The following is an 8,562-nucleotide window of genomic DNA, read 5'->3' on the forward strand; positions in this document are numbered from 1 at the left end:
GGGGGACGGCGCGTACGCAGTCCCCACTACCAAAAATTACGCGTCCGAGTTATCCACATTAGGGATAATCGCAGAGGTCAACCCAGCCGCAGTGCAATGGAAGGGCCTCGCTCTGGGAGAACCGCCTTCTTGATCACGGTGTCCCCTACGCCAGGTAAGTATGCTTAGAACACGTTGCCATGAGTATTTACGGTTCTGAAAATCTTCTAACCGTAACGCGCCGTAGGGTACTAGTAGCGACATCTATTGGAAGTTTTTGTCAACACTTAAAGTTTCATGTTAGAAGTAGAACATATTGAGAACGTCGCGAGACGGTAGGGTGTTTGATTGAATTATTACAGGATATCACAGCTGGCAGAAAAGGTGTCCATGAAAATATTCATTCACCCACTACTAGCTTAGCTAGAATTAAAAAGTATAATTGGGCATATTTTTATTATCTAAGGTGGTCGTTTAGGCGAAGTTTTACACAAAGCTTTTTTTTGGTTTTGCTGTAATTTTTTCTGTCAAATTTTATACGTGGTACTTATTACTTACATACTAGGTAATCACACTAATATTATAAAGGTTGATGATGTAATTGTTAATATTGGAACGTTCAAGTATGTGTGGATGTCTATTGTTACTCTTTCACGCAAAGACTACTGAACCTATTTAGCTAAAATTTGAAATTACGCCTTATACACTGGGCCGGGAGTAACTGTGGATTTTTCCGGGAAAAAAGTAACCTATGTGAGGTTACTTTTTATCCCGGGGAAATCCACAGTTCACACGGGATTTTTGAAATATCAAAAATCATTCAGGCAAAGCCGCGGGCAAAAGCCAGCCTGTGATAAAATAGTGGCTTACTTTATCTAAGCAAGAGGTTCAAAAAGATCAGTAAGAGTATCATTCATTACCCAAAACTTATTCAGATTTTAGGCCCATTTGGTCAAGCAAAGCCATAAATTTTCGGCGTCACCCGACCATTTCATTAACTCAATCACTCGTATCACTCGTATTCTAACCCTTGTTAATGCACCAGATATTAAGATAGAGCTAATCTTCACATAACTTAGGATCAACGTAGTTACGGCCGCCGTTGACCATTGTCCCGCTTTAATTTAAACCGGGGAGTATTCTCACAATTGATTGTGGCAACCCTGAACAATAGTACACACGTCTGTTTCATGAATTTAGCATACAATGCTGCTTTAGTTGACTACACATTTTCCATTTTATTGACAAACCCAGCAACGAATGCTGTGCATTGGAATAATATTGTAACTGCACTGAATATAGCTTGGTATTTAGTTCCATTCAGAGCAATGCTGTAATGATTTTAGGAAAGTCCGACAAAGTTTATTTTGCGTTTCATATTTTGTTTAACAACTCTTATGCACTTATATTTAGAGTTGATATTGCAATGGTAAAGGGTTTGTGAAGTATTTTTAAATTGTTTAGTATTGTCGTAAGATTTTATGTTTGGCTGTATTTATGCAAAGCGGTCCTTGGGGTGGTGTTTTTGGTTTTTGGCTGCTATTGAAACTTGACCCCGTCAATTTCACAATTTCCTTATTATTCCATAAAGGATTATTATACGACTATTCGTGTCCGTTTTAATATGAGTTGAGATTGTTATCATAATAGGTGTAATTATCGTTTATGTAAACGTTATATCTAATATCGGGTTGATATACGAGCAAGTGCTTAGGTACTCAGTTTCATACATTTGCAATTAAATTATTGGTAGATACAACACAGATATTGTAAGTATATTACCGTCCTACTTAGATAAGATCGAAGAATCGAATCAATATATTTTTTTTAAATTCGCTCGAAGTGGAAGAGAGGATGTAATATTATAAATATTTGCACGACGCGAAGTTATCAATCTTTAATTTTGCCATAATATTGCCTTTCAAAATTTCATCATCATCATCATCAGCCTGTGGACATCCACTGTTGGACATAGGCCTTACCTATAGAGCGCCACCACACCCGGTCCTCAGCCTTCCTCATCCAGCCACTTCCCGCCAGCCGCTTTATATCGTCGGTCCATCGTGCTGGAGGGCGTCCCACACTACGTTTGCTTAAACGCGGTCTCCACTCAAGGACTTTCCGGCTCCAACGGCCATCGCCTCTACGACAGGCATGGCCTGCCCACTGCCACTTCAGCTTGCTAATAGTTTGGGCTATGTCAGTGACCTTGGTTCTCCTGCGGATCTCCTCATTTCGGATCTTATCCCTCAGGGAAACTCCTAACATAGCCCTCTCCATAGCTCGCTGAACAGCTTAACTTTAAAAATTTAATAGCAATAAATTATGTTCAGTGTATTTGCTAAATATTTAACAAACAGATACAAAGATATTTTATAATAATTCTAGTACTTTTTATGCCTGTGACTTTAATTTGAAACACACAAAACAGAGCTGAAGGTATAAAAAATATTGGTCTTACCTAACTACCATTTTTTTCAAAGATAGATATTGTTGAAATCAGCGTTAGGGGTAATTGACCCCATTATCAACTGAATATCACCTAACCCTAGTTAACATGGTTTTGCCAACAATAACAGGCCAGAAGTACATTGCTGATTATAAATGACGACTATTAATAATGCATTGTGCAAATCTTATTAAGAATGTCAACAGTTGAAGCAGCTTCTTATAAAGATATCATAATAAACTCTAAGCCTATTGCAGTAAAGTTGAAAATTGAAAAGCAGAAATAAATTTCGCTGTTACAAAAGTAACAATAGTACGAAATGATATAATGCGTATTGAGATACTGTCCAGAAGTTAATAGTCACAATAACAAGTTCCTTTTGATGATTTTGAATGATTAATTGAAGACATATTTTACTTTGTTATCAACTGCTGGTAGGTACTTATACACAATAGGTGGAACAGGGGTTTACTGATACAATTTAAAAATGTCAGTGCAACATTTTCATATTAAACTTGATAACGTATCTACCTGCACTAATCGTATCTACCTTTGTGGGTACAAATCTTTTAAAATGAGATTGATATCAATTCTATCTTTTTTGAACCCATTCTTTTTGTTTTACAAGTTCTCCCACTGCCAAGAGTCACTGGTAGAGATCTCTTGTGCTTCACTGTCCACTTTTTATCTTTTTTTTTCTTTTGTAATTTTTGAACATTTTTGGTGCGGTAAAAAAAATGAATCCTGGTCGAAATTGTTGCTGCCTTCAAAATTTTTCTTCAGTAAATATATAGGCACTAGGTCATTATATGTTTATGAATATTCAATCAAATACAAATGAATAGACCCGATATTATTAAATTAGGTACTATGGTCTATTATAGAAATTCCTCGTCCAGTATGTTGGTACCTACTTAAGTGAGGAAAAGGCATTTTGAGAAAAGGAATTTATAAGAAAACATTTTTTTTTTTTGAGAAAAAGACCTTTTAAGAAATTACAGAAAGACGTCGCGATACATTTTTTTTTGTGCACTTAAACAAATTTTAAGAAACATACTTTAAAAATGAGAAAAGTATATTTTGAGAAAAAACATTTTGAGAAATTACAAAAAGGATATAAGGAATAATTACGAAAAAGAATATTTTTTGAAAAGTCCATCATGTCCTTAGACATTTAAGAAGAGCCTGCAGACCGTAGACGCAGGGCATTACAATAAACGAACAGATACTAGTGACGCTTCCTTGGTCTTAGAGTTTGCTAATTACACAATTTATAATCCCAAGCAGAGATTATAACCCCCCCGTTGCTAACAAATAGAGATGTGCTGATAATTTATAATCCCGCATACTGACAAATGGTGTTAATAAGAAACCTGTCGCGGTGGGATTAGGCAGTGTTAATTGCAGTTTACCGCGCTTGGCACTAGTGATGGGACTGCTTTATCGATAAAACAAATGATACTGTTGGTAATGTAGGACGTGTCAAGTTCTGCGCTATGTTTGTGATGCGTACGACAAGAGATATGCTGATAATAATCCCGCGTACTGACAAATGGTGTTAATAAGAAACCTGTCGCGGTGGGATTAGGCAGTGTTAATTGCAGTTTACCGCGCTTGGCAGTGATGGGACTGCTTTATCGATACTATGTGTCGTGATGAGTAAAGTAGTGCGGGTCTAGTCACTAGCGCCTGGTACTGCGCTACGATGTTTATGATATGGACAGCAAGCTGCATAATATATCATCTTTCAAACACACATAGAAAACTAAATGATTTCTCGCGAAATTAACTAAAAAATATTTTTATTACTTAATAGAGATGTTATAAAATATGCAAAAACCTACGTCATAAAACATAGTTAGTCAGGATATATTTTAATGACAACAGGTTATAATATATTCTTCTTTTTCCTAATCTACGGCACAGATAATAGGTACCTACCTATTTTGTGATAATACCTGTTAGAAGCTTTACCATTTAGAAGCTTCCGAAATATCTATAAGTGAAAATATGAAAATTCTTTAAGTTTAAAGCGAACTGGATAAATCTTATTTTTATTCCTTTTATAGAATCTTAATTTACACATTAGACCTATCTACTCGTATCTTAATAGTAAGCTACATTTTTAATTGCTTACAGAACCGCTCTACAATCTATTTATTTATCGATATTGTTCACAGAACATCACTGCAAAATAATTTAAAATCGGCATTACAACGGAGTGTCGTAAGCGGATTACTTTTTAAATTAAAATGGCGTCGCGTAATTAAAATATGTCATAATATTTAAGGGGACCGCAAAATGAAATAGAAAATTGTTAGCAAAGTCTGCCATACTTTATTACTATAATAACTTTGGATGATGTTGCTAACTAATAAGATAATTGGGGGATTCGGGTAATTAACATAGGCTTTGTTTATGGTAAGCCATGACATCCAAAAAAAAAAAAAAAAGCGTTGATCCCAAGTCAATGGTCAAGAGTTCAGATGCTTTCACTAGGTATTTATAGGTAATCTATAGCAATTGAATATCACTTGAAGGAAAATCCGCACTGAGCCAGCGTGGTAGACTAAGGCCCAAACCCTTCTCATTCTGAGAAGAGACCCGTGCTCAGTAGTGGGCCGGCGATGGGTTGATCATGATAAAGACTACCCCAAAAATCGTTCACAATGGATAAAAATTTAATATATTGACAAAGTAAAGTTAGGATATTTTAAAGTCACAAATCAGATAATCCTACTGCAACATCATGTTATGAATACTATGATTGAGATTCGTCCAGTTAGACAAATTCTAGTACTACAATAGAGAACTGGTTCGCTTGGGCCTATATTAACACTAGCTGATGCCCGCGACTTTGTCCGCGTGGATTTAGATTTTTCACGAAATCCCGTGAGAACACTCAGATTTTCCGGGATAAAAAGTAGCCAATGTGCTTATCCAGGATATTATCTATCATCATTCCAAATTTCAGCCAAATCCGTCATGTAGTTTTTGCGTGAAGGAGTAACAAACATACACATACACATACACACAAACTTTCGCTTTTACAATATTAGTGTGATGAAATAGTACACTCTAGGTAATAATATTATGATAGAAGTATTTCAGATTGGTCTCTCCTATTAGGTACCAACATAATAGGACCGATATTTTATTGGGGTTGAAATGAAATCCTTTGGCAACCCTAACCTTTAGCATGTTATGATTGAGATGCGTCCAAGTTAGACAAATTCGCACTATTCGTTCTGTATCATTTGTGTTGGTCAATGATAGAGTGAGCTATCATAGTGATGGAGATCTGGTTTGCTTAGGTTATGGGCCTAAATTAATATGGAATAACTGGGACTTCCTAATCCAGTAGGTATTATGAAATGTTATGTTATTTAATATTTATGATGGAATTAGTCTGATGAAAATATTTTTAGTTAATCTCTTCCCGACATATTTAAATTGGTATGACAAGAAATCTTAATTTTTACCCGAAAATATTGAGGAGTATATAAAACTCAAATTCTATTACTTAATCAAACTAATGTTCCTCGAACCTCGAACTCAAATCAAAATAATTTTTTTTCATCAACCTCATATGTGTACTGACTCAAATAATAATTTATAAAGCAGATATTACTAAAAAAGAAACTTACTAGAACTTAGATATTTCTTACAAAAAAAAAAACAAAAATATTTATTATAATATTATTGTTCTACCTCCAGGACAAAGAACTGAATGCAAGAATGCAATGTCATTTCCGTGTATTTTATTCAGGAAAATGATTGAATGGAAAATCTTCTAGTAAAGTAATGTGGTGGGATGTAGGCATCGATGTATAAGGATATGTCATTCCCATATAAATCCGTTTACAAAAATGAGCCTATAAAAAAATAAATATTACGTCATTGAACTCGTCAGTGAATTTGACGCGAGCGTCAACTCTCTATTATTAAAAAGAACAAGGATGGAATGGAGCTGTTTTGTGCAATATTTCGTCAATTTTTTCGCCGTTGCGGATGCGGATGCCCGAAAAATTGCTAAAATATAGCTACATCATACGTACGACGTATACATACAAAATACACACATCGTTAAATAGTTAAACACATACATAAACATACATAGTTAAATACATAAAAAAATACATATAAGCATGTATACACTCAAACATACATATATAGTTTTCGCGACTTGCAACATCCGCATCCGCGTGACTATACATTGATTATTATTATTGTAGATGCAGATGTGGATGCCCAAATCAATGCGTAACCTTCACAATTGCGGGTGAGGATGCGAATATCGGAAACATCGCTAGTCTACTAGTACAAATATACATACATAGTAAAACAGTTAATTACATACAAACATACGTAGTTAAATACTTACAAACATACAATCATAGTTAAATATATTCATGATCATAAGTAGTCTGTCATACGCGAATAAAAAGTTTTACTTCAAAAAAAATAACACGACTCCATTCTTTCTGTATTCCAATTGTACGATATTTTTGCGGCAAATATTTAATCATAGCAAAATTAAAAATATACCCAGCTTATACGTTAAATTAAATGAGAAAACGATATACTTACGAGTGAAATGTTATTCCATCTTTTTTTTGATGGATTTCCGTACGGTTTTTGCAAGATTTGACCGCACATGACGGCATTTTCGACAGTCAAAAACACGTGCGATACGATAAAGCGTGTGCGGCCGACTGATGCGTGATAAAGAGACTTTTGCCAATTCTCTTTAACTTGTGAGCGCATTTTTTTTCTTCTAAGGGCCTATCCATATACATCGATGGATGTAGGCAACTCTACAAGATTTTCTTTTACAACTGGTAAAGGAAAATCATCTTTAGATGTCCAAGCGGTCAATAAACCCTGAAAATTTTTATGTCTGAAAACTTGACTTTTCCGATTACGTCTTTATTAAGTACGTTACAAACTGGGTCCTATACTGCTAAATATTACTAGAATATTATGGATTACGAAAAACAAAAAATGAACCATTTTAATCTTCTCTCAAATCCATGTAAACCATCAAAACCTTCATAATACGAGTTAATGATGTAACAAACGCGAACCAACATCGAGTCCCATAAAACTGATTGAGAAGGGTTCCGTACAAAAACAAACTCACTTTCAATACAACTCGGACCCCTGTCAGCGAAACAAAACGCTTTAAGAATGAAAAATGAAATCAAGTGGACAGTGCGTACTATAAGAACCACTGAAACTACAAACTTGGTTTAAAAACTAGAGATTATAATCGTACGTGAAAAATGTCCTTTAAAGATTTTATAATTGAGCATTATTTCGAAATTAAAAAGTAATTCCAAGAGAATAACTTTCGTCGTTTGTTTTGGATAAAGTTGATATGGAACAATGAGGATGGTGTATTTTTATTTATTTTATTCACTACAACAGGCATTAAAAGTGATACATGATCTATGAATCAACTTTTCACTCTCCATTCTAACAGCACAGAAAAAAATCTATATTTTATGAATATCGTTTCAAAATAATAATTATCAGTAATACCTAATGTTTGTACAATATTTTGTGATTTTTAGATTTGTCTATTATTTAATATTCATTGTCCAATTTCCGTGGGAGCTGAATGCAAAGCCGACTTCTATGCATTTTGTTCCATATTCTCTAAGCATAGCTATAAAAGAAAAGTTCAATTTCTCGTAACACGGCCACGTTTGACCAAAAAAAAATACTAATTTAATCTTTACATTTTGCCTGTTTATCTGAAATTCACCTCAAGTCTATACTATTGGCAGTACCAGCATCCAAGCTTGACCATCCATTTATCAGTGGCACTTAGCTGAATTTACATAAAATCCGGCGCATGATTAATGCGTGTACGTGATACGGTAGTGTTCGGATGAGGATCATTGTATAATGTGTACAGTTGATAAATTATACGCGTAAATAGGACGCGCTGTTTATTATCACACTGGTCGGAATACGTAACTTGATTAGCTTTATAATCATCATCATTATTGTCTTAATTGATCGCCGTACACTGCTGAATATTATGTCTCTTGTAGGAACTTCTACACGCCACGGTCTTGCATTAGCTAGAGGAGGCGGCGGTAGGTCTAGACTCTAGATTAACCTCA

General features: G+C 34.8%; 1 non-coding gene across 1 annotated transcript; it reads right to left on the minus strand.

Moving 5' to 3' along the window:
* Positions 1–162, minus strand: LOC123877135. Its single transcript, XR_006798505.1, has one exon. It is a non-coding gene; the product is annotated as a U1 spliceosomal RNA (small nuclear RNA).
* Between the last annotated feature and the right edge of the window lie 8,400 nt (positions 163–8,562).

This window comes from Maniola jurtina, chromosome 22 (genome assembly GCF_905333055.1).
Source record: "Maniola jurtina chromosome 22, ilManJurt1.1, whole genome shotgun sequence".
Lineage (NCBI taxonomy): Eukaryota > Metazoa > Arthropoda > Insecta > Lepidoptera > Nymphalidae > Maniola > Maniola jurtina.